The sequence below is a fragment of the Phycodurus eques genome, chromosome 6, assembly GCF_024500275.1.
Source record: "Phycodurus eques isolate BA_2022a chromosome 6, UOR_Pequ_1.1, whole genome shotgun sequence".
Classification (NCBI taxonomy): Eukaryota; Metazoa; Chordata; class Actinopteri; order Syngnathiformes; family Syngnathidae; genus Phycodurus; species Phycodurus eques.
The window spans coordinates 25,018,664-25,046,159 of record NC_084530.1 but is presented as its reverse complement, the minus strand read 5'-3'; the positions used below and the strand labels follow the sequence as shown (position 1 = coordinate 25,046,159).

The 27,496-nt window shown below is 39.6% G+C and overlaps 1 protein-coding gene across 1 annotated transcript in view; it reads left to right on the top strand.

Moving 5' to 3' along the window:
* Positions 1-14,167: 14,167 nt before the first annotated feature.
* Positions 14,168-27,496, top strand: part of tet2 (tet methylcytosine dioxygenase 2) — a 27,171-nt gene continuing 13,842 nt past the window's right edge. Inside the window, exon 1 of the mRNA XM_061678474.1 lies at positions 14,168-14,640. The gene's annotated coding sequence lies outside the window, so the exon portion shown is untranslated. The remainder of the gene's footprint in view (positions 14,641-27,496) is intronic.

Here is a 27,496-nt window from a genome sequence, read left to right as displayed (position 1 = left end):
TCTGTAAATGGGCAGTGGGCCAAAACCCCACCTGAGTTGTGTGCAAACCTGCAGACCAACTGCAAGAAACTGATTTCGCCACCAAGTACTAACTTATGTTTTGCTTTCACTCAGTAAAATGCTCACCATTTGATAACAGCTTTTGTAGATCCAGTTTTGACTGCTATTTTGTCTATTAACATTATCAATAAAAAGCCATTAAAGAGCGTTCCGAGGGGAAAAAAAGTTATGAAAACATTTCAAAATATTACATTTTAGACCTCATGTAACCGGGATATTTTTCTGCACGGTTATCATACCGTCAGAATCAATACAAAGAGAAGCGCCAATGAGTTTGGCAGCAATTTACTTCAGCTCCGTTGAATTTCTCTTTTATTTATACGGTACGTTTCACCCTTTTTGCCATTTAGTGTTCTTTTTGCATTGTACATTTGCACCATTGCAGCAATTTGACTTGGAGGGTTTTGACGCATTATTTCGCTGTTTCTTCACGATGCTGGCGATGGTGTGTACAACATTTGCCTGCGCACGATGAGCTAATCGGCTTTTATATACGGGGCTGGCCTCCCTTCGGAATGCATCCCCGAGGAAATATCGAAAAAGTCTTACAGAGGGAAGACAGCTTGCGACAAAGTCAGCAGATCGACGGGGCCGGGAGATTTGAACAATTAATTCAACTGCCAACAGAACGGGCCAGCGAACTGATGAGCTAACGGCACTAGCTAACAGCCAGCGGGCTAACAAAAAGCCTCTTGTGCCTCTTGTGCTCCCCCCGCCAAGACGGCCGCGAAAGAATTCAGTTCTTCACCTCCATTTGCCCTGGTAATTCCTAAATCCCATCGATGCCTGCCTGGTACCAGTTTCCCTGTTCGTCTCAGGAACTTCAGCTGTAGCTGTGCCGCAAAAGTACGGCTCGCCTTTCTAAGCGCAGGGAGAACCTACAGCTGTCGAAAAGTGAATTGGTCGCTCCGACCCAGTACTATATGTGCTGTCATCCGCCGAACTCCCAAATCCTATAAGGACGTTATAGCCGACTTTTCTGATCTAACTGAAATTGGGCGTATGATTGTGTCCTTATTTTTCACGCTCAATTTATCGTATTTGGAACAGGTCGACGGTGGAATTAATGATGACATTGTTAAGACATTAAGCCATCAAATTCATCAGTGAGAAAAGAACTACGGTGTCGTGTACTGTTATCACTGGGAAAGAGTGATATTTGTTATCAGTTTCTAAAATATGTTATGTTAAATTGCGTCATGTTCAATTTATATTTGCGTCGAGCACTTTGTTTCAGATGCGGTTCTTCAAGTGATATATATATATAAATAAAATTGAGTTGAGAATCTCCCCACTGTATATGTCAAACTGAGTCTACGAATTGAGTCTACAGTCGTCCCTCGCTGAATCGCGCGTCACTTTTTGTGGCTTTACTGTATCGCTGCTATCTAATTTTACATTGCATATTTTTGTGGTGATTATTTTTCCACACAGACTGTTACTGCAGAGCAACAAGCGCAAGCCAAGAGGAAAGAGTCCATAAAAGAGAATGTCCAAAGTTTGGGATAATTTCATGCTCAACAAAAGAAGCTAAAATGCATTGTGCCTATTGGAAAGCACATCTGGCTTTGGTTACACAATCACACGTCTATGATAAAATAATCATCATTAGCTGATTTAATATAGCCTAGCAGTGCTAGTCAGACTATTGTAATCCTTCCACCCGTGGTCAAGGATAGACACTTTCGATCGCTTTATTGAACAAAGGAAACAAATTAAACAATTGAACATACACACACACACAACCTGCCGTTTGCCACAATTGGCGCCCAATCACTCAACACAGCGGCTAACGGGTCAGCCAGTTAATAGCCAGCAAACTTTACACTCACACTCGCTGACTGACATCCCTCAACTGGTCAGTAATTATTGGGGTCCTGGATTTTCGACAGACTTCGGAGACTGAGCTCTGCTGCGAATAGCAAAACAATAAATAATAAATAAATACAAATAAAAAAACACGATCCCCACCCAAAATGTATATAATTGCCTATATTAATAGTTTAAACTGTAAATATACCGTAAATTATGATCCCAAAACAATTGAATATTTCAAACTCATCTTACAATTTTACCATGAGGAATAAATGGCTTGCAGTTGACTTTGAAAATAATGCACCAGCAGTGCATGGGTGCATGCACATGCGGCAAACTACTAACAACCACCCAAGCTAAACTTTGCTCCTCCTTGACCTGCAAATCTTTTCTCACTCCAGAAATATCACTTCACCTACTTCCTTGAACCCAATTACTGTACGACTTTCCCATTTAGCTTTGGCAAGATGCTTTGGCAGCATCTTAGTGTTTCAGAAAGCGTTGTTGCAAGAGTGTAATGCCTCTTCTTATTTTGAGGATCTATGACCAGGGCACGTGATTGGCTGCTGCCGAGGAGACCAATTTCAAATGACCAGCTGCTGTCACTGTCAGAGAGGCCCAATTGACGGCTGTCAAGCTCCTCGTCAACATCAACCTGTGTTTGAGACGTGTATTTTTCCGTGTTTTATTCTTTATCTATTGTTGGTGAGCTATTATTGTTTAATTAAAAAAAAGAGTTCATCTCCTGTTGGTGGGCTATTTCTGATTTCTTGAATTGAGAGTTATTTCTTTGACACCTGTATATAGCGTACGGACTATCTGCTATTTTCTTTGAAAAGTTTGCTTCTGTTTTTGTTACTTTATTAGGGAGCTAGGTTTAGTTGATGTATTTTGGATTCGTTTTGTTTAATGTAGGGTTTAGAAAGCTGGTTTTGGGAAAACGTTGTGTGTTTTTTGTATATTTTGGCCTTGGCTTAACTCTAAATAAATGAATTATGGTTTTGTATGTGAGAGTTGTAATAAACCGATTCTGTTTAATTACGTAAAAATGCGTCGTCTTGTTTTATGTTAAGCTTGCTATACCCTAGAATGGCGGCATAACAGTTCCACATTAAAAAAGAAGAGTGAACGTGAATTTGCGACTTTTGAAATGTGAATGTTGGGGGATTACGGTACAACAAATATTTATATGCAAAACACTTACACGACATAAAATATAAAACAAACAAAAACAGTTAAGTATGGCGATAACCGAGCCGGGCACGTATGCGGCATGGCCGAAAACCAACATTGAATGCCCGTGACCTTTGATCCCCCAGGCGGCAATGCATTAAAAACCGGCATCATTGTGGGAAGGATAAGGAGCACGTGGGCTCAGGAACACTTCAGAAAACAATTGACAGCTAACACAGTTTGTTGCTACATCTACAAGTTAAAACTACAATGCAAAGCGAAAAAGCCATATCTCAACAGGACCCAGAAACGCCGCCGGCCGGCTTCTCTGGGCCCCAACTCATCTGAGATAGACTAATTTAAAACGAAAAGGTGTGCTATGGTCTGACGACACTACATTTCAAATTGATTTGGGAAATCATGGACATCGTGTCCTCCGGGCCAAAGGGGAAAAGGACCATCCGTATTTTTATCAGCGCAAAGATCAAAAGCCAGCACCTGTGATGGTATGGTGGTGTGTTAGTGCCCATGGCATGGATAACTTGCACATCTGGGAAGGCACCATTAATGATGAAAGGTAGAGACAAGCTTTAGAGCAACATATGCTGCCATCCAGCAGCAAGCTTTTATCAGGCCGTTGCTTATTTCAGCAAGACAATGCCAAGCCACATTTTGCATGTGCTACAACAGCGTAGCTTCATAGTAAAAGAGTGGAAGTACTAGACTGGCCTTCCAGCAGTCCAGACCTGTCTCCCGTTGACAATGCGTGGCGCATTGTGGAACGCAAAATACGACATGTATTAAATGTAAATATGACATGTTTTATTACAAATTGTTCCAAAATTGTTCATAACAGTATTCAATTAAAGACTAATTATCATGATGCAAACATTTAGAAACAAAAGAAGAGAATGAATTATTATTGTATTATAAAAAATATTTTCCACACACATTTTTTTTTTCTTAATATATGATTGACCTGCGTCATCTGTCCGTTTTAATCAAATGTGGGCCTGTGGCACAAACGTTTGGCAACCACTAGGGGAAAAAATGGATAAATAAATGTGCAATATGCCTCCTTAAGATCTTGTAAAACACCCATCAAAAACTCTGAAAGTCCTCTTTTTTAAAAATTCCTTCCACAGACTGGCAACCAGAGATGAAACAAAACGATCTGCCACCGCACCCAACAGGCTAATTCATGCATGTTTGTTTGCATGTTTACCATTGGGAGAGTTGAGGGCATCTCGCATCTGTGCTTCTAAATCATGTCCAACCACATTGCCACCTATCTCAGCAAGCGCGCACACAGATGAAATTGATCGTCAAACAACTCCTGCTCAACGCAGGTGCGGGCCGAGTGAGAGCAAGGTCAAAATCAAGGACTCGCGCCAATCACTGATGATGGGCTGCGGAGGGGAGCTTATGTGTCACGCCACAGCTGCCGCGATGGTGCAAAACATCATAATTACTCTGAGCGATTCTGTACCAAATGCCTAAAAGCTGCAGCCGAGCATCTCTCACCGCCACATATAAAGTGGGACCTTAACTTACGAGTAAAACGAATTCCATGACCAAGCTTGTAACTCAATCTACTCACATAGCTTAACAATTTTCCCCTTTGGAATGCTATCAATCTGTTCCAGCCCCCATTACAAAATAAATAAATACAAATCTTGGGTTTAAAAAAAAAAAGAAAAACAGCACTTGAGATAAGAGTTTAATTTGCTCCTTGACCATGCTAGTAACTCAAATTGCTCATATCCCAAACCATCTTTCCAAATGGAAATGAATGGGAACGCCAATAATCAGTCCCAGTCTCTCCATGCCCCCCCCCCCCCCCAAATTTTTTTTTTTTTTTAAACAAGGAAAATAGCACTATAATACTGCACTTTGAAAAAAATACAGTAATTACATAACAAAATATTAAATATTGCGTTTTTGTCACACTCCGATTGAATGGCCATTGCGCTGCTACCCGCCTTTGCCACCTTGGGGCAGTATAAGACAGACAGAGGGATATACTGAACATGGGCGTCTATGCGATATAGACGTCTCAGCTGTTTAAGCACCTTTCAGCTCATCGCAGAGAATAAAGAATATATGACTGTCAGTACTGTTATATTTAATGTCTTAACGTGTTGCTGCACCATTTGTGCTCAAACATCAGTTGCTTAAAGAGTTATTTATGCGTTTTCCATGATGTGTTAGCATTATCATTATGCAAGCGGACTAAAGGCTAAGTTTAAGTTTTAAATGCGTGTAATTTTCCTAGTTTTATGTTTACGTTTTACAATAAACCTCAACTGGGAGTGGCTGGCAAATAGCTTGAAGCCTTTTTGAAGAATTATTCAATATTTGCCAAAGTGCTGCTTTTTGTAAAGTCAGTTGAATTGAGTTTACTGCCACCATACAGCGCGCATTCTGTACTTCAAGTTTGCGTTCTCAAGTCAAACAGTGTAATTACTGTACTTTAGGACAAGGCTATCGCTTGGTGCATCCCAAGCCCTATTGAAGCTGTCGACGTTTTTGTTGTATTCCTGGAAGCTGTCGACATTTTTGTTTTTTGTTGTGATCACTGTGATGTGAAATTGATCACGCAACAGCTCGTAACTGGAAAAAGCCTTAAATAAACAGGGGCACTCGTAAGTCAAGGTGCCACTGAATGCTTGGAAAGTAAAATTCTGGCTTTGCCCTGGTCAGCCATTTCTTCTCTTAGGTTAAAGTGCTTTATGGCTCAGTGGTTCAGAGGATAAGTTTTGCCTGGTGATAGACAACTGCTGTGTGCTCTTTCCTATTTGTGAGTGCCAAGCGGAGCAGGTGACGGAATAATTTCAATCTACGGGGGACGCTCTAGGAATGCTTACGTTTAACAACAAACAAAGGGGGCTGCTGCTGTTGCTGGACAGCACTACGACTGTTCCCAAAACACGTGCAGTAAACTGGTGCTTTGACCTAGACTAGTTTGGACAAGTTGAGTCGCAACCCTCAGAAAGTAAATAATGGGTCAACTGTTTAATTTTTAGAATATACTATAGTTGTGGTCAGTCTAAATCAGAGGTGCACTCAGGCGCTGTACTTAAGTAAAGATACTTGTGTATTTATATATATTTTTTAAAAACTGTCAATAAGATCCTATAACCAGGGGTGCACATAATTTTGGTCTGGAGCACCAGAAGGTCTTTATTGGTGCTCATTTTTTCCCCCTGAAACCACCGACCTCATGGATGAACATTAAGACTCACAGTACGCCAAGGCAAAGTATGGCGCGTGGGCCACATTCTGCCCGTCCAGAGTCTCTGACCGGCCCTCGCAGCCTTTATAAGTCAAAATAAAATGAAAAGGTTGTGCTGCTTTTATTTTCATGCGCACGTCTGCAGTGCAAGCGATCAAGAGCAACGACTTGGGTTGCTGACAGAGATATTTTCGCTCTTTTTAGCGTTAACTTTTCCGAACATTCTGGCAACAAAAAAAAAAAAACAACAAAAATGTTTTTTTTTTTTTTTTTTTAAAAACATAGAGCGCCAACTATTATTTCCTCCACGGTGGAGGGAAGATAGAAATTTTGCAAGACAACTCATTCGTCACAAATCATTCTTGAAACAGACAACATCAAACAATTCTCTAAAATAGAGCCATAAAGGGTATTACGGAGGTTTAAATAAATAAATAAATAAATAAAAAACTGTACCAAGATTAGTTTGACAAACCAAGGAGTAGAAAGTACAGATTTCTGTTTACACATGCAGGGGCTTATAGTCTATATAGTGTATAGTGATTAAATCTCAAAATCTTAATAGTGTTTAATTCCCTAAACGCAAATGCATTGGAAACACTGAAGAAAACTGCATCAAATGTGTTATTCCATGGGTGTCAAACTAATTTTTGTCTCGGGCCGCATTGTAGTTATGATTTCCCTCAGAGGGCCATTAGAACAGTGAAATGTTTAATCACCAATTCATATTATTACAACTACACAACTAATTGAGGGATAAATAGTTTTGAAATCAGAAGACAAGGACAATATCTCAACATTGCTGTTTATTATTATGACGATTTGGAATTTGGGTACAGATTTTAGCAAATTCATGGAAGTTGACGAGCATGATTTGCTTTTGCGGACCACATGAAATTATGTGGCGGGCCCCATCTGGCCCCCGGGCCTTGAGTTTGACACCTGTGTGCTATTCCTTCAAAAGTGAAGAAAAATTACTGTTAGGCTTTTAAAAAATGAACAGCGTCTGCATCATAATGTCAAAACAAAATTACTTCTGTGTTGCATGGAATCCACTTCTCGCATCTGTGGCTGGGTTTAACTTCTATGGGGAACTCGGTGTACGAGTGGTAATAACACATTAGAAGACTGACTTATTCATTATTATATTGTAAAGACAGGAAACCTATTCCAACAAGGTTACTAAGCATGTGTTTTGTTAGGGTTAGGGCATTAGCTTAGTATGGAACAGACCCTGGCCTCATAGAGGCTGTTAACAAAAGGGAGTGCTTCAATTGAAAGGGAATGAAAACAGAACAGTTTGTTTTGCTGCCATTTTAATCAAATTTGTCACCAGAATGGGGGGGAAATACAAATATCAAACAATAAAAATTGTGTCCATGCAAGCATGCCCTTATTTTCACGTTACTGCCAAAAACCTGTGCTGGATGTCCATCTATGGAGTCCAGCATAGATTCACAAAGAAAGAGGAAATCTCGGACTCAGAAGCAGGGAATCATAGAAGGACTCCTGAGTCACCAGCAGGGGTCATCATCTGCTCCCAAGTCACACCAGAACCTCCAACAGCAAACTTAAGTGTAGGAGGCCCTCAAAATACATCAATAAACCTCTTTCTATCATCATGATGCTTAGCTCATATAAACGATCCATTTGAACTAAACAAGGGGTGTACAGGGGACCCTTGAATCTGTGAATCATTTATTTTTCCCAATTTTAATTGGCAATTAAAAAATTAATAATAATAATCAAGACAAAGTGACTGATTGCGGTGTTGTTTTTTTAACCAAAACAAAAATATCTATATATTATTCTTCATAAAATTGTAGGCCCAGATCAAAAATAATAAATACAAAAATGGGCCAAAGGACCAAGTGTGAGTTGAATGCTTAATTGCTCATGTTTATGTGACCCCCTAAGTTTGGTAACAACGATTAGTAAAGCTACGTTAGCCTGTTAACTGCCACAATCAGTCCAATGACCATGAGCCATCAAATGAAGTGTCAGGCATGTTATATCAAGGAACCATTGTTGCAATTGACTTTATTTATTACCACTGACACAGAAAATCTATTTTGCTACAGTCAGAACCAGTTGGTGAACGTTAGCCACGGACGGGCATTGGGGTTTGTCCAATCCTCCACAGCCTCGCACATGGGTCCACACAACGGAGACACTTCCTGGAAAGTTTTATTTACACATTTGATTGACAGCTGAAGGTCGAGTGTGTTTTCAGCTCTATTTTTCATGATTTTGGAACATCAGCTGATATACGATTTTTTTTATTCAAGTTTCGAAGGCTTGTTAACAACACTCTTCTCTGCGGTGTTTCAAATTTATAAGAATTTTTTTATTTTCACTTTACAGGGCCTTTAAGAGTGACATGTTTTTTCCCCACCTCTAAACAATATACAATGTTATGACATATTTTACCAAAACGTCCAGATCATGTAAACCTGACCAATTTAATATTATAATAAAAATCCCTAAAAATTCTAAACCTTGGCCAATTACTCCAATTGTAATCTTGGATCTTAATGTTAATTTGTTTGTGTTAGATTTAGGTTTTTGTTTTGTGTCTTTCAATTGCGGTTGAAAACCGAAAAAATAAATGATACAAACAATTCCTTTTTTTTTTTTTACGATGTAGTTCTGTTCCAACGAGGGTGACATCACCAGAATTTGTACGTAATTCGGAACACACCATAGTCCATCACTAACCGACACTAACACCGTACTGAAGGCATAATTACGGTAAATATTTGTATGACAATCACTTCTTGCCCATCCAATAAATAAACAGCAAGTACTACAGTAACCGATATTGCCTTTTTGTGCAGCCTGTCAATAGTAGCAAAAAAACAAAAAAAAAACAAAAAAAAAACAAAACAAGCAGCGAATAACAACCAGGGAATGAGTTCCCTCTGGAATAAAAGGTTGGAAAACTGGGTGAGAAGCTTCTAACCAAAAGGGTTTCCTGATCTTAATCGAGGTCTGTCCCTGAGGAGTCTTCAGATAGGGGGCGGTGTAAGGGGTGGTAGCACCTGCGGCCTGAATGCGGGAACCAACTCTTAAACCTCTTAAAAGCAGTTGGTTTCCACGGAAACAGCGGCAGGTCGTGATTGGCCTTGTCTAACCCTGCTGTGCACGAGGAGCAAGTCTGTCAATGGTTAGATGAGACACGCAACCGGGCCAAAGTACGACAAAGGTCGAGGCAAGTGGAAATGTTTGGAAAATGCCAAATGTGGCTTCCAAAATGTTTTCATTTTAGCATTTCAACATGATGCAATGAGAAATCGACACACTACTCTCACTTGCATTTGCTATCATGAGTAATCTGCTCAGATCCCCTGCAGTGGCTTAAACAATTAGGCTATGTGAGGTAGACACTAACGACTCTCGCTTGTCTTTTAGTAACTGCAGGAGGAGGGGCAGGTGTGGGTAACATCTTGTTAGGGGGGGGACCTAGTGGTCAGATGGGTGTGTATTATCCCAGGCAGAGGACATGTTGTTGTTACCCTAAATAAAGGGAGAGTGTGTGTTTAGATTGCCCCAGGTGAAATGCATGCTAAACCCAGTAGTGATTATGAGAAGTGCTGCTTTTCTCAGCTTCACGATGAGCAGAGTACTCATTGTCACGTGTCAGAGATGTCACCCTACTCTAATGTCAGGAAGATTGTAAATCACTGCTTTTATCACCTCCAACTTAGGTCCAAATGATTTACCATGCCCAAAAAAAACCCAACATTTTCAAGAAAGTGGAAAAGAAAGTCATGTGATGGCGCATAAAAAATAAATAAATAAATAAAACATTTAAAAATGCTTTAGAGGGTTCGTCCACATTAACAAGCTATGTTCCAGGGAACGTGCCAAACTCAAGGCCCTGGTACCAGATACTGCCCGCCAAATCACCTTTACGTTTCTACTTCATGTTTCTTGCTAAATGAACCTGTTCGTCTTGTGTTGGCAAAAATACGTATGAAAATCTCAATTATTCTTCACTGTTTACAGATATTACAAGGATTTCCCCCCCAACAATACTTTTTATTAATTGAATAGTATTTTATTTGGGTGTCATTATTTTCCAGGACTCCGGATTTCAAACTCTGTTGTTAAAAACATTCAATAACAATGAAATGCAAAGGCAATCATGGATAATTAATATGAATAAATATTTGCAACAATATGATTAGATATTTACTGTATAGGATTTTCAGTCATAACAGCCGTCTGAGGGAAACCATAAATATGATATCGCCCGCGATTAAAGGTATTTTGACACCAAACAGTGATCTTTATTCATTGCGGGAATGGCGTTTCAATAGGGGAAAATATGTGATATTTGAGGGAAAAAAAAGAAAAAGAAATATGTAGTTTAAGCCTTAAAATACCCTTTCCCACACACTTTAAACACTGTGAAACTTATTAAAGGGCACTTTTTAAAACCCATTATAAAGGTATTTGAACACGAAAAAAAAAAATGCAATCATCTTGGCCTAACTCTGCTGGTCTAGTATGAGCATGGGGGAGTGTGATCTAATGAGACATTGCACGACAGAAAATTAGAAACAGAAATCTCTGCAAAACAGCAGGACTGCAATAGGAGAACCACGTTATAGCAGGGGATTACTGTACACACATTCTTAGCCCCGTAATGTGTGACCTGGCATGCAAATCCAAGATATAACAAATTCACATTGTATTGCTATGCAATACCACACTATTTGCACCCCAATCTTGGGCTCTGTTGTGCAATGTATTCATAAAGTGCAGGAGGTCCTCGGTTTCCTCTGCAAAATTCTCAACAGGTGCTTGACCCATGAATCGACCAATTCAATTCCAGGTTCAATTAGAATTGGTATTTAAACACTTCTTCATCACGCAGTTCACATTTTGACATCACAAGACCAAGATGACACCTAACAATCTATCAACAGTACTTAGCCAATGGGAGGCTTCAAAGAGGAACGTTCATAGAGGGAAGTTGTGACTGAGCTTAAAGTGTCACAGAGTGTCATTAGCAGGTTGGAACGGAGATACAGAGAGACTGGAAGAGTCACAGAAATGCAAAGAGGTGGACATCCTTGAAAATGTATCGGTTGATTGATGGATCAAACACTTGGTGTACATTTTGCCGTTCAGCTCCTTGTTTGAGATAAGTTGTGCAAAAAGTACTGAAACATTGAACAGTTGGGGATGTGCATTCAAACATTTAGAGAGGGTCTCCTGTAATAGTTCCAGTGCATTCCGATGTATTTCTTTATAGTTTCAGTTTAAAAAAAAAATGCAAGGAAAATTTGGCTTTAAATGGCCAGAGTGTCATGTGCTATTGCTTGGACTTGTAAAGAAAACGAATACGGAATCACAGAAACCTAAACAGTAACAAAACTCAAGTCTAAGACGAGTACAGATATGACGTCTGAAAAACAAAATTTTTTTTTTTTTTAAATACGTGGGTGGGGGAATACAACACATGCAAACTAAGGCTTGGTAGTCGAAGGAGCTCACTCTTCATTTCGCATTTCCAACCACAAATTACCAGCAATTGGTTCCCTAAAACCATGATCACAGCCTTGTCTTTCCCGTAACTGAGTCCAAGACATCACCACAATTTACTACTGACAAATAGATCTAAAGACCTGAATACCCAATGGGATCCTGTTTTTGACGCAGTTCATATCAGATTCAATTCCTTTTAGATAATCCTCAAGTGTGAAGTCAGGCAAGTGACAAGTGTGCCTCTATTTTGATGACCTAGGGTCAGCATGAGGCCACCGCTCTGTGTTTACAGATGAGGTGATGGCACACGCCTCCATTCCTTTGAAATGTGACAGGGTGTGAGGAACGACGAGATAATCTCGGATTTACGAGTTACAGTAGCTCTGGGGAGGGGGCGGGCACTCCTCTCCACTCCACGAGAAACTCATAATTTGTAAAAATCACATGCAAGACAAAGATAATTACTGATATAGCTGATAAGTGTAGTAGGCCTGCTCTTTTGGGAGTACTATGGCCGCATGTGGCGAGAATGAATTATATGTAGCCTGTGGTATGTACTTTGGGTTCACAAAACTGAGTTTTGAATGGGTTATTTTCGATGGTTTTACATATGGCCTTTCTCGTTTACAGGACTGGGGATAGGAAACAAAGCAATACAAATAACCCGTGAAAGGCCTGCAGTGTGAACCCTTGGGACAACTAATCGGTGTGGTGGTCAATTGACCGCCTTGCTCGGGGATGCACTTTGTGACAGTTAATGAGAGGAGAAAACAGGGATCTCTTTCATTCACTTCTGAAGGCATTCACAGCTCATTTGGCAATTAGAATTTCGCTGTCATCTGTTTTCTGGCTATCAGCTAGGCTTGCTGCATGTCACATCACTTGAGTGGAGGGCACCTCCCACTGTTTTCCACATACATGCCTCGAATATGAGACCCAGAATTCATTTTTCAAACACAGAAGCTCAATCCTAAACACGTGACACCAATAAGACATGCTTCAGTCATTAAGCACCATTCATAGCTCACACAACTGTTTCTACCCTCACCAACAAATCACACCTTTCCAGACTCACTTTCTTTCGTTCTCAGCAAATCCGTCTACACCTATTCCTACTGGCCACCCCCACCTCCATTAGTTTTTATACTTTTATTAAGTCTGTTTGGTTTGTCTCCTACTTGCTGTTAAGAGTCTTTGTCCAAAAGTGAAAGTGCTACGTGATGTACAGTATGAATTACAATTAACACGCGTGGCTCTGCCAAACTGGCTCATGCTTCTTATGTTCTAGGTTTGTTTTCAAAAGGCAACAGTTGACTACCACTGACATCTAAGTATAGCATAAATGAACATGACTACATTCACACAACTACAGCAGTAAAGATGCATCGAAGACCAACTGCCAAAGATACAATTGACTGTTTTGACATTGAGAAAATAAAATAAAAGCCTATTTTGTCCAGGCAGAATGTGTGTTACAGCTAGAGCGACTCCTCCTTCCTCTTCAGGCCACTTCCCCTCCCCCATTCTGTGTAAAAACAAATCTCCTTTTCTGCTCTCAGCCTGAAACTATTGAGTCAACAAATGTCACTGCAACCAAGGCAGTGGCTGGTTGAAAAAAGGAGGGGTCTGCGTTTAAGCTTGAGCTGCAACTAAAGGCAGATTATTTTCAAACCCACATGTTAGCAGGGGAGGATTAACAACTAATCATAATAAAACTAGTATGTTAGACTGTTTTAGAAGCTGTGCAATGTACAACAGATGCAGGTGCTTGTTGTGACACTTCAAAATTGTGTGTTCCAGATACAAGCTGCAACTCTATTTCAGAATTTGCATTTGGTCGTGTTAGGCGTTAGCGCCATTCATTAATAGCACTTTTTTTGCAACCCCACATTGATTTTAAGGGTCTCTGGAAACATCCATAAGGGCTTTCCCTCTCTGCCGTCTATCTCTTACAAGTCCACGTGGCCAGTGTCAACAGGAGGAGGGTCTTGGCAGGCACACAGAGCAAAAAAATGCAGCCTGCATGGAGACCGGAGACTTGTCTTACGTCTCACTCTAAAAATGAGCCAGCCAGACAGCCGTACCAAAATAAGACACAGCCGGTGGAAATTAGTCCAGTGCTATACTGGTTGCACTCCAAACTGGCCCGGTATCTGATTGTTACTGCAATGCTCTCAAAACATTGGCGCTGTTGCACTGTTAAAGGGAAACTTGCGTAACCGGCAGCTGATAGACAGAAAATGGAAGGAAGTCACTACATCGAGAGCAAAAAAGGAGGGAAAGAAACAAGCCACTTGGCTTCCTCCCTTAGAGAGAAGAGGGGTGGAGACATCTTCTTACCCTGCCACAGTTAGACAGTTGAGACCAGTGCAATATTTAACAAAATGTGGGGGGGTGGAGTCCTGTTCTGGATCCACTCCATTGCTTGAGGGCAGCCATCATAGTGTTCACTATTGTGTGCGGCTGAGGGAAGAAAAAGAGAGGAGGGCGCACAAGGGGGGAAAGAAAACCTATCCCTTTGTGTGGGAAAGACTCAGCAGGAAAGTGATTTTGTGACGATTTGAGTTTGCCGGCAAAGGAAGGATCTTCCCCCTGACCCGCACGCGCATTTTTTTGTCAACTCCGTGTGCCTCGAGAGAGTCACCTTCGATTTGGATTCTCCGGCCGGCAAACAGCGACACCCCAGCTTCTCCTGATGATGAGAGCAGACGTCAGACTGGTTTGCATGAATATTGATGTGGAGGATAGTCTGTTTCATAGAAGAACAGAAGGAGGCAAGATGGCTGCCCTTTAGGATTTGTTACAGAGGAGATCCAGACGGTTCGGTGGAATTTCTACAAAGTGGAGGGACGTGAAAGAAGGTGAGGATTCGCTGAGAGGGTTAATAATCTGCTTACGTTTTTGTCCCCCCTCAACATTGGGGAGAATTTGGGCACTTTTGAGAGCCAGGCCGTAGGTACAGCTAATGTCTCCCACCGCAAAAGCAAGAGCTAGTATAATAAGGTGGGGATTTCAGATAAAGCTACTCCAACATGGCTGACACATTTTTCTTTCTTGTTCTGCCAGCTTAAACCAAGAGGCATATTTCTCATTTTCTTTTGAACTCTGTGTTTTCTGATTTTGAATACATATCAGGGCATTTTTATTCTCATGCTGATTACTCTTAGTTTTTCCACAAGGATGAAGTGCTTTCTGTTACCTCTACTCAGCATTCCAGTTAATTTTTACGTGAGTGATTCCGAGTGACTATACCTTAGAAGGTTTACATTTGGGCTACGGGAACAATTTTAAATTAATTTCCAACCAACTGCCATTCTTGCCTGAAGTTAACTTTAATATAATACTACCGTCTGTAGCTTTCTTCTGCACATCTGTGCATTTTTTTAAGCAATGTTTTGTGTGCAGACTCCGTAAAAGTCCAAGCCGGACATATCTTGCAGGCTGTTTCTGTATGGCAGGGGAGCTGGACTACTTTGTGTATTTCTATGAATCAGCTTTCATTGCTTTTGCTGGTGAATGACAAGCAGACAAGCGAAAGGAGAATTTTGGTGGCAAGGGTGTAGTGGAGGCTGGTCAGAAGGCTTTGACTTGAAGAAACTCAGTCCTAATACACCATTGACTTTAGGGCAAAAGGGATCTGCTTCATGATTTTATTTTTTCCCTGAATTAAAAATAACAGTGAGCAGAACCAGTCGTAACGAGAGAGAAAAAAAAATAAAAAAAAATTAAGTTTTGAAGGAAAACAACAACGAACAAAGATATATATATTTTTAAATTGTATTCCAAAAGCATATGGACCTAAAATAGGTTGATAGCATAAATCAAAGTGATAACAGTGTGACAATGGTTTGCATTACAAGCACAATTAGTACTGAAAAGTCACAGTAACATGTCAAATCAGATGTGTTAGGCCTTAACAGCAAATAGCTAATTAGTTGTTATTTTTTCTGCATTGACTAAGTGCTACTTAATGATTAACATCTGAATGGCCCATTAGAATCTAACAGATCTCCCTCAGGTTTGTGTATTAGACTCGTGTATTCTACTAACTACAGTAGAAATGTTGCCACAATGTGCCTCAGGAAAAAGGCTAAGGCAAACTTGCTTCAAGGTAGATAATTTTGACTGGACGCTTAACCTGATAATTTAACAAACCGGCATTGCTTAGGTCATGTTAATGCTGTAAACAATGTAGGAAGTCAGATTGGCTTTCTACAATCTTACGTGCAATCCTCACATATAATGAAGGATTTGAGTAAAGTCTACAAACAGTAACCATTTCACATAAATTGGAGAATCAAAACATTCAGTGGTCTTCCACACTAAAAATCTTGTTTTCTTATATATGCTTTGGTAGTTAAATAAGAAAATAAATAATTATCAACTAGCTGTCAGATGCAGCGGTTGTTTTGATACAGTATTCATGGTATTTTGACAAGATAGTGTCAACACAAGTACTTCTGCTTGTGTGCCCTTTTTTTCATTGTGACAACACGAGACTAATAAAAAAAAAAAAAGAAAAAGAAAAACATGCATTGACATGGTATATGCTTGTAGTATGATTCCAATGGCCATTTATAATATTGCATTAAAAGACCAGACCAGAAAATGCTTGAAAACATTTTTGCTGTACAAGTAGTAAAGAAGAGGTTCTAGACATGTTTATTTATATATTTTTTTTAACGATATTTACATAAGGTTAACTGCTCAGAGAATGACAATAGTACAATAAGAAAGAAAGGTGATTGCGTGGTTGTCCATTAAGCCTTTGTGTTCAAGGTACAGATTGACGATGAGACGGTATTATTATTGCATGTTCTTGAGTATCTGCATTGCTGCTGGTACATCAACACCCGGAGAGGTACTGGGACTCGGAAGCCTTCCTTGGCCCATGGGGGCTGAACGGGGGATGGGCCAAGTAGATCAATCACATTCGCATTGCTACTCTCATCTATCCACACCTACAGATAAAGCCGTGCGGTTGGATTGCTCCTTCGCCAAAGCTGTAAGTCCCCTTTTTGTCACTCCCAGGGCAAAAGACAATATCACCTTGAGGCAAGAATGTCCAGTTGCCATAGCGCGCCACAACAATGCTGGCCACTTACAATACCCAAGGTCTCACCTCTGACCCAGCTCTGTCCAGCCCACGCATCATATTTCCACCCAGAGGTAGTTGCACAAATAACACAAGGAAACAAGCCCAGTGGCAGGCTATATGTTTCAGACTGCACTGTTTGCTTGCTGGTCCTAGCCTCACTACTTTCCTGGGACAAAATGGCAATATAGAGAATGTTGTATTGATTTTCCTTGCATGCTGTTGGAGGGTTGTTTTGTGATATGGGGAAGCAAAGCAACACCAGAAAGTAATCAGCTAAGGAATTGTGGTGCAGTTTCATTACATTTGCACATTTCAGGACAGTTGAACATGACAAAATGTATTTTTAAGTATCATATAAACTATGTAGCAAACAGGAGCTTGGTAAATAAGTAACAATAAGAAATAACTGAACTGCAATTGAATCTGTGACTATAATCTTTAATGAGGTAAAGCCACAACGTCTTCATAATTATAACGGCACATGACTAAGGAGAGTGAAGTCCAATCAAGACTAAGGAGTGTGCTATGAGGTTCTGTTTAGGTGACCAGTCCAGGGTGAGTGATACAGACCCCTTAAGTAAGTATCGATTCCTGGATTTACCCCGAGGGTTGAGACATTGAGGGCAGTGACAGAAAAACTTCCTCCACATGGGCGCACGCACATGGCCGCTGTGTTTACAAACACTATCGTAGTGTTCAGTAACGTGGCAAGCACGAGGTTACGTAAGCATCCTAAATTTAAACACTATCTTTACGCGCCTATATTCCGACATCCGACGATTCGCGAACACCATTTTTTTTTTTTTTTTAATGATTTTATGAGTTCTACTATCTGGAGTTTGGGTTGAAAGTTAAAAGTACAGTTCCACTACCTGTGGAAGGAAGACCGACATGGAAATGCTCAGAAAATGACTTACTACAAAAATATGTAGACATGAGGCTTTGGAGGAAGTAACACTCTTGCAACCTAACAGAACATTTAAAAATGACGGGAATCAGCCTTTCTATACATGATTCTTTTCTCAACATTAATTGGTAAATTTTGATATCCAAAAATAGATCACCATTAACCTGTTGGGCACCATGTAAATCTCATGAAAGAGCAATTTTAAATGGTGCCAATGGCTATCTAAACAACTGCATGCGCAGGATGTTTGCCCCTTTCCAAAATGTCAGATATAGAGGACTGCACTGCTAGAAGTTGTCATTAAAAAGCTCAGCCCACCCGTGGCCCCCCGTTGTCCAAAGACAGACGTCTGATCCTAAATGGCATTCAGAAGCATAACCAAACCAAAGCCTTTAAATGACATCACCAACTACTTCAACGTCAATGTCGAGTTTGAGCCTAATATAAGGTTTCCGAAGTGGAACCAATACAACAAGTGGTGTCTTTTGGACTGCCCAAGGAAAAATACAATGGCGTGCTAATCAGAGGGTTTCATTTCAGACTGGACTGAAAGACTGGAAATCGATGATGCAACAACAACCTGTCTGCATATCTTACTGAGGTGGTTACTACAGAAATGATGCTGGCACATCTTGTAAGCTTTGATGATTAATGTAGCTCATTTTAGTCGTTTCATGATCAACACAAGACTTCGTTATTAGATGAATTTGTTGTGCCCACAACTTTAATTGGATGCATCATTTACCCGTTTTCAGAAAATTCAACAAAATAGTTTTGGGTGTGACAAGCAAGTATGACCTCAAGGCTTCTGCAAAAATGCAATCCAATAGACTAAGAATCAGGTCTACTCAGAAATAGGTCTGTCATGCTATGTGCCATTTTTATATTTTCCCTTTATAAAATATTTCCAATGCCTCTGTTTACTGTTCAACCCTACTTCCTGTTTATATTGAAGCTGGCTGAAAACTGGTCATGCAAAAAGAAGGAACATTTTTCACAAAATGCCCATGAGTACATTACATCTCTTCACTTGAAGGCAAGAGGCCAAATGGAAAAATTGTTAATCACTTTTCCTATGAATTCAGTGCATTATAATGGTCTCAATAAAGCAATTCCTAATTTTTTTCCTAATCACTTTCCTTTAAATACCAACAGAAATGTGCATAGGTATATATCAGCAGAATTGCTATGTATGAAACGTGTACATCAGTGCAAAACAGCCTATCCTGTAGTCAGGAGCGCCGCAGTAATGTTCAGACCAGATGGTCTATGGAGCACTCATAAGATGGCGGTAACCATGGCTACCGTGCGGCCTGAAATAAATTAACTTTTCTCCGTGCACAGTTCATCAAGTTAGTCAGATATATTGACTGTTTCACAGACAAAGGGGTTGGAGTGCAAGAAGACAACCCATGGAAGGAGGCGCGTAGCTATGTGAGGGGTTTGGGAGCATGCTAGAAGGTTTGTATGCAGTCTGAATGAGAAACTCCTTGTGATGAAGCTTTACGACACAGCAAAAGGATTTAGATTTATGTCTCCATGCTCTGCGCACAGGGTTTCATAATCTCAGAGGGTCTGACTTCAAGAAGGGTCTCTTTCAGTGTCATCAGATTAAAACAGATCCGTGATTAATTGGTTGATAGCGTTAGATCTAGGCTAAGGTTCAATTGCTGTTTAGTATCAGGAGTGAACACAAATTGTTTTAGCCAAGCCAATTGTGAAGAGTTTCTCATTGCATTCTCTTGTCAACAATTGTTTAATGCTGTCAGATTTGTCGATATCAATAAATTGTAATGAAGAGAATACATTTTCGCCCTCTTTGAAAACAGTCTCCTTCAAACTTCAATCTAAAAGAGTGAGAATACAATGCTTCGGGTTTTTTTTTTTTTTTTTTTTTTTTTTTTAAATCCTTCAACTTTGTTTTTACTTTCATCAGCATGAATGAATAGAATTTCTTTATAAAGCCTTGGGCTGTTAGCAGTTCAGCCAGTTCAACCAGTTCAAGCAGTTCAGCCTCACCCTTTACAGGAAGTAAAACCAGTCATGTAATTTCTTCTTTCAAAAGTTTTAACAATCAATGACTTTTAAATCCATAATGGTTCTTCATAGGAAAACATCCACAGTAATGCCTTTTTCATTGACAAAATCATCTGGAAACAGTACTTCAGAATCATAAAGTCTGGGATTATTGTGTTTATGTAATGAACACGTGTATGAATGGTACAGTTAGATGTGGTTTGTGGACGAGTATTCAGTCTGCAAGGAATTCCTTTCCCATACTAAAGAATTCTCTGGGGTCCCTCTGATTACTGCACTTTTTAGCTGATTTATATGACCTGTCTTTAGACAAAAACAAATGCCAAGAAAAACTTCCTCGGCGAAGGCAACTGATATTACAATGTAATATAGACAGTTATTGAAACAATATTTTTCTATTCAACAATTAGAATCTATTAACTAAAACCTCATTTTGATGAAATAATTATTGGAAGACAGTGTCATAAATAAAACAGATAACTAGTAACTGTAAAGAAACTTGTATTGGTAAAAAATCTCACAAACACACACAAACACAAATGCAAATACAGAAAAACTTGCAGCTGGACAAAGACAGCAAAAAGGGGAATGTCCCAGCCAAGTCGACTACATCTGTTCTGCATTAAACATAAACAATGACATTGGTATGGAGGAGGAGGACGTTCTCTCGGGAACAAATTACAAACAGAAGAGTATCTCTGATGTATTGTGACTGTGGAAATTTAATAACTTTATCTGCTACTTTTAAGAAGAAAATGAGGAGAGAGCATTAGTTTCTGTTTAGAAATTATGTGGAATATCTATAGTGCACCACATATTTGTAAGGCTCTCAAATTGGATCCTGGACAAAATATTCGAGTATCTCACTATTCCCAGTCATGAAATAGCGGAACAAGAATTTCTTGTCGTCAAAAAATATTCGTTTTTTATTTTATTCTTTAATATTATAATTTTTTTATAAGCAGAAATTAATTTCTCTACAAGTTCAAGCTACCTAAATAGCTTTCTAAAGAAAAAATAATCCCTCATGTAAGAGGAAAAGACATCAGTAATACAGTTTCCTCAAGCTATCACATGGTCCAGATAGTCTTACATCACACTTAACAAGGCCAAAGGAAGCTTTAACAAGAAACAGTTCTGGTGTTTCTGAGTGAAAAAGTAGACCTGAGGTAGTTCGGAGAAGAGTCACATTTGCTCCTTCTTAGCTTTTTCCAAAAATAAAAAGGTGTAACATTTGAATGGTATGAATAACTAACATGAGTCTTCCAGACATCCACATAACTCAATCCTTTGCTTACAAACATCTCCAAACAGGAGTCATAAGTTACTACCTACTTATCAGATAAATGTTCTTTGCAAAGACAAGACTGGTTATTTTCCACCATGCACAAATGCAAATCTATCTCCTTAAAAGAGGCCTGGTCTATGCCTTTTAAAGAAAAATAATTTTACAGTCACCAAGCTAAAATTTCTCAACATTCCAACACAACATCTGCCTGTTTCACAACTAAGAAATGCATCAATGGCAAAAATATACAAAGCTTCAACCAAATGTGCTTTTCTTTTTGGGACTAACACAATCATGTTTCATTAATTGCATTGAAGATGTACTTGATATTAAATTTATTTCTTTTGAATCCCCCCCCCAATATCATTTTGAAGGATTAAAGCAATAACATGAGACACAGAAGGCTTTTGTTTCTTAACGTCTATGGAGGGGTATCATATGTTCATACCAACAGTTATGAGTAACCATGTGAGGTACATTTGGAAGCGCTGCAACAGTGTGCCATGTGACGTGAATCACAAGTGTGAGGGGCCGGAGTAGAGCTTGAAAGAACATCTGTCTTTACATGCGTGACTAGCAGTTGACCAACAGTAGGGGCATATCAGGGCAACTGGTACTCGTGTTTTGTAATCAGGATTGTTTTAACCCCACTCCAAAAAACGGACTCTTTTTCAGTCTACACAACGTAGTCTATACCCTTAATCTTTGTCAGAAAAGTCATGCAGTGCCAATCATCACATTGCTCATAAAAACATTTTTAAAAAAACATGCAAAATGTTCACAGGGACTGTTGGCTACGAGAGACCATCTGATCCAACTGGCTATAGAGATAAAGGGGAGAAGTGAGTGCAAAAGAGGGGAGGGAGTAGAGATAAGTTTGCATAGTCAGCTAGAATGCTAAGTCGTGCAAATGTTGTCATTGGTTGCGTGGTTCGCAGTCCATCTCTATATTTAGGGAATGGATTTAAAGCACTCCGGGATGCAAATAATCTGACCTAATTACACTTGGGGTAGCAAAGAATGAGATTTCACTGGCACAGGAGAAAAGATTATACTCTCTACCACACAACCTGACCGACGACAGAATATTGTCTTAAATCAGCAGGCACAATGAAGATTCTCAAAGAAAATTATAGCAAAATCTCTTCCAGATACTTATGGACTATGATAAAAAGATAACCAGCAAGGAGGCTTGACAAGCATTTTGATTTGTTACGCTGCTCTATATTGCAAAGTATTTTCTTCAACAGGAGTGCTCTTTATATCCTTGCTGCCACGGTCTCAACCTGAATGATAGGAACTGAAGTCTCCTAGCAGCTGTTGTGAGGGGTGAATGTCACATACGACCGCCAAGGCATGGCAAACAGACAGCATCGACTATGGACACTCATATTTCAATGTCCCAGTCTGGAGGAAAAACAAAAACACAACGTGGGTCCAGTGCAAAACATTTAGTTGGGAATAAAACTATACTTTTTGAGAGTCAGGATGAAATACCTGAGAGGAGGACATGGCATTAAATTGGTATTTCTTTCCATGCAAGCTTAATTAACACACAGACTTAAAGGTCCTGCATTTTGGTTATTAAGGCCTCCATAGAGTGACTCTCGAACATGGACTGAGTTTAAAAGTGTCAATTTCATTTATAAAAAAAAACAAACAAAAAAAAAAAAACCTTGGTTTGTCCAGAAAGGCAGCTACAGTGGGTACGGAAAGTATTCAGACCCCCTTACATTTTTCACTCTTTTTTTATATCGCTGCCATTTGCTAAAATCATTTAAATGTATTTTTTCCACGGTAATGTACACACAGCACCCCGTATCGTCAGAAAAACAGAATTGTTGAAATTTGTGCAGATTTATTAAAAAAAGAAAAACTGAAATATCACACAGCCATAAGTATTCAGACTCTTTGCTCAGTATTTAGTAGAAGCACCCTTTTCAGCTAATACAGCCATGAGCCTTTTTGGGAAGGATGCAACAAGTTTTTCACACCTAAATTTGGGCATCCTCTGCCATTTATACTTGCAGATCCTCTCCAGTTCTGTCAGGTAGGATGGTGAACGTTGGTGGGCAGCCATTTTCAGGTCTTTCCAGATATGCTCAATTGGGTTTAAGTCAGGCCTGGGCCATTCAAAAACAGTCATGGAGTTGTTCTGAAGCCACTCCGTTTTAGCTGTGTGCTTAGGGTCACTCTTTTTTTAAGGTGAACCTTCGGCCTAGTCTGAGGTCCTGAGCACTCTGGAGAAGGTTTTCGTCCAGGATATCCCTGTACTTGGCCACATTCATCTTTTCTTTGATTGCAACCAGTGTCCCTGTCCCTCCAGCTGAAAAACACACCCCCAGGATGATGCTTCACTGTTGGGACTGTATTGGACAGGTGTCTTCCACTGAGAAGAGGCTTCCGTCTAGCTACTCTGCCATAAAGCCCTGACTGGTGGAGGGCTGCAGTGATGGTTGACTTTCTAGAACTTTCTCCCATCTCCCGACTGGATCTCTGGAGCTCAGCCACAGTGATCTTTGGGTTCTTCTTTACCAAGGCTCTTCTCCCCCAATTGCTCAGTTTGGCCAGACGGCCAGCTCTAGGAAGGGTTCTGATCATCCCAAACGTCTTCCGTTTCAGGATTATGGAGGCCACTGTGCTCTTAGGAACCTTAAGTGCAGCAGATATTTTTTTGTAACCTTGGCCAGATCTGTGCCTTGCCACAATTCTGTGTCTGAGCTCTTCAGGCAGTTCCTTTGACCTCGTGATTCTCATTTGCTCTGAACTGCACTGTGAGCTGTAAGGTCTTGTATAGACAGGGGTGTGGCTTTCCTAATCAAGTCCAATCAGTATAATCAAACACAGCTGGACTCCAATGAAGGTGTAGAACCATCTTAAGGATAATCAGAAGAAATGGACAGCACCGGAGTTAAATATGAGTGTCACAGCAAAGGGTCTGAATACTTATGGCTATGTGATATTTCAGTTTTTCTTTTTTAATAAATCAGCAAAAATTTCAACAATTCTGTTTTTTTTCTGTCAATATGGGGTGCTGTGTGTACATTAATGAGGAAAAAAAATGAAAAATTATTTTAACAAATAGCTGCAATCTAACAAAGAGTGAAACATTTAAGGGGGTCTGAAAACTTTCCGTACCCACTGTACTTCTTTTTGACCTAGTTTTGTATCCACTTTGTCCATATTTGGCTAAAACCGCCTCCTTTCCTCTGCTTGGTTGCCTCAGTGTAGAAGACCCACTTGTGAGAGCACACGTGTTTGTTATGTCGACAGCGCTGTCTCTGGAGCAGAAGGGAAGATGGAAATATTCGCTAGTGACGTAGATAAGGTTGAGAAATTCAAATGACCTCTCAGCAGAAAAAACATTTGGAACTCGGGAATGCGTGGGCGATTTTAATTCATATTTCACATGTTTACTGAGCCACCATAGAGACAATATTACATCACAAACACTAGAGAAAGTTGGTTTGGCAACATATGTCCCCTTTAAAAAAAGTCCAAGAGTCCAACCTTACCGCAAATCCTTTAAGGCAGTGACTTTCTTAGTGTGGTACGGGTACCATTACTGGTACGCGTGCTTCCTCTAGTGGTACGCAAAATAATCCCTCCCTAAGTGCAGCTCAGTTGAATTTGACTTTTTAGTACAATCTAGTTGCACTGTATCATTAAGAATTGTTTTAAAACATTTAGGTAAATTTTTTTAATTGAAATTTTATGTGCAATAATTTTCAAGTCCAGTTTTACTCAATGTACTTTTATAAATAAAGCATAGGACATAGGCCTTCTGCACTATTGTATTTTAATATTGGTCATGATGGTGGTACTTGGAGAGCTAAGTATTTTTTTAGTATTTCTAAAGAGTTTTAGAACAACTGCCTTAAAGCACTAAACCAACTGACCATTCACAAATCTCATGACATCGAGTTAAAGAGGCTACGTGGAGGTAACCGTCGAGATTGCAACAACAGCACTTACAAGACAAGTTCAAACTGTACGGGCTAGATGATGGGTTTACACAAGAGATGAATGAAATAGTAGTGCAGAGCAACCTGATGTGCAATCACACGACAATGACTTCTTGAGACAAAGAGCGCGGCACAAGTTCAGTCATATCAAACATAAAACTGTGTGTACATATTCCTTGAGGAAAAAACAGATGCTGTTAGAGAGAAAGGCATAATGTAAAAACACACAAGATCCAACAAACACCCTCACTGAACCCATAGAATTACATGCAAGAGATTTTTGTTTTATGCTCCATTTCTACTACAAAACAATCTCTAACTCTCATGGATGTACTAAATCAGTATCATCTGTAGCCAACATCCAGCCCAATACTATAAATGTCTTAAAGTAATTACAGTCAAATTAGGATATTTCTGCGTGCCTTGCCATTTCATGCATTTGTATGCGTGTGTGCAAACAGGCCAACATTCAGCTGGGATTTCTGGCTTTGTCCTAGGTTCACAAAGATTATTTTTTGTTGTTGTCAGAGTGGGTGTACCCAACTGTGACAAGCTGCTTGGCTTCGCTTGGTTCTTTGTAAACCCCGGAGAGTGCCACAGGAATGGAGCTGCACTCACAGCAGCCCGGTGTTAACCTCTTGACTTAGTTGCTGATTTACAGGGCACCAGACAAAACAAAGGGGATATTCACACAGGGTTGGTAAGCAGTAGTCACCCAATTACCAAAATGCAATGTTTAAGAAATGTCTTTATTAAAAGGATTTTATTTTATTTTTTTAACTGTACAAGGGACAATCGGAATAAAAACAATCACTGTTGTTTTTTATTTGTTATTAGTGCACATTTTAGAGACAGATGATTGTGTTATTAGCAGGTTTGTAAAAATGCTGCATTTGTATTTATGATTACACATTAAGAGGTAAATCCCTTAAGATTATTATTGCCTTTTTGTTTCTCCAAACAATTGACAGTCTTTGTTGCTCCCTTGCCATCCTGCAAACAGCCACCACCATGCTTTGTTTCTGTCAGCAAGAGACGCTTGAAGACACTTGCTTGACTCGTTAGTGAGAGATGAAGTACCGGTACCTTAATTATGGAACACTCTAGGAGTGCAGAATAGTGAGTGATCGAGACAGTGAAAGAATTGTACCATGTCACCCGGCAGAGCCTAATAGTTTCCCATGTTGACATTCTTAGATTAGATCAACTGTGTCAAAGTTTAAAAAAAAGAATTCTTATACTAAACATTGCAAACATTCTCAGTGGGGTTCATATATATGTATATATGTATATATATGTATATATGTATATATATATATATATATATATATGTCATGTCATTAGGGATGAAAAAAAAAGTTGTTAAAGAAGTTTAAAAAAAAAAAAAAAAAGTCCATGGGAAACTCACATTTTAAACAGATACTTCATCACATGTTGGAGATGTAAAAGTGAAGGGGTCGGCCCTGTGCAGTTTTATGTATGGTTGATCTCGACAATGCTCAGAAAGTGAGCTTGCATCTCTCTCTTACAATCAGTATCAACCATTTTCTTTGGTGCATTATATTTTATGCATTTTGGCTCATGGTCTCAAAAAAAAAAAAAAATTTAATTAAAAAAAATCACTAATTACTTAGTTTTTCCAAAACGTTTGTAGGGCTGGGAATAAAATATTTTCTTTGAAGATGTTGATGTCATGATGTTGTTATGCAAGAATTATAAGCAGATGTAAAAAGGTTTCAGATGTGATTGTCACATCCGATAATGGCGCTCATAATCATACTGAATGTTTCAATTTTCAAATTATTTTTTTTGTACTCCCCTCACACAAGTCAGTGTGCCAAAACAAGGTAAATCTTTGTGATGAAAGCTGTGCTTACTTGTCCTTGTGGCTATAAATGATAAACTGCGGCTATTTTGCCAACATTTACTGTATTTTCACGACCATAAGGCGCACCGTATTAAAAGGCGCAGTCTCAGCTACGGGGCCTATTTCTGTATTTAACACATACATAAGGCGCACCATATTATTGGGCGCAGGCATGGTAAAACATACGCTAGCTTAAAACTTACAGTAGCATGCATGCACGCTAAAACAATGTTTTTAAAAAGGCAGCGGGAGCAAAACTGAGTTCGGTTGTACTTTATTGAAGTATTTAACAATGTACTCACGTTGTTTTTTTATCAATCCTCATCCACAAATCCATCAAAGTCCTCATCTTCTGTATCCGAAATGAACAGAAGGGGCAAATTCTCCATCAAACACGCCAGGTTCCCTCTCGTCATTGTCGGAGTCAGTCTCGTTGTTGTGCGGCTCCTCAGAAATTATGCCGGCTTTTACGAAAGCTCGAACAACAGTGCAAGCAGACACGTTAGCCCAAGCATCTACAAACCATTCACAAATTGTGGCCTAACTCACCCGACG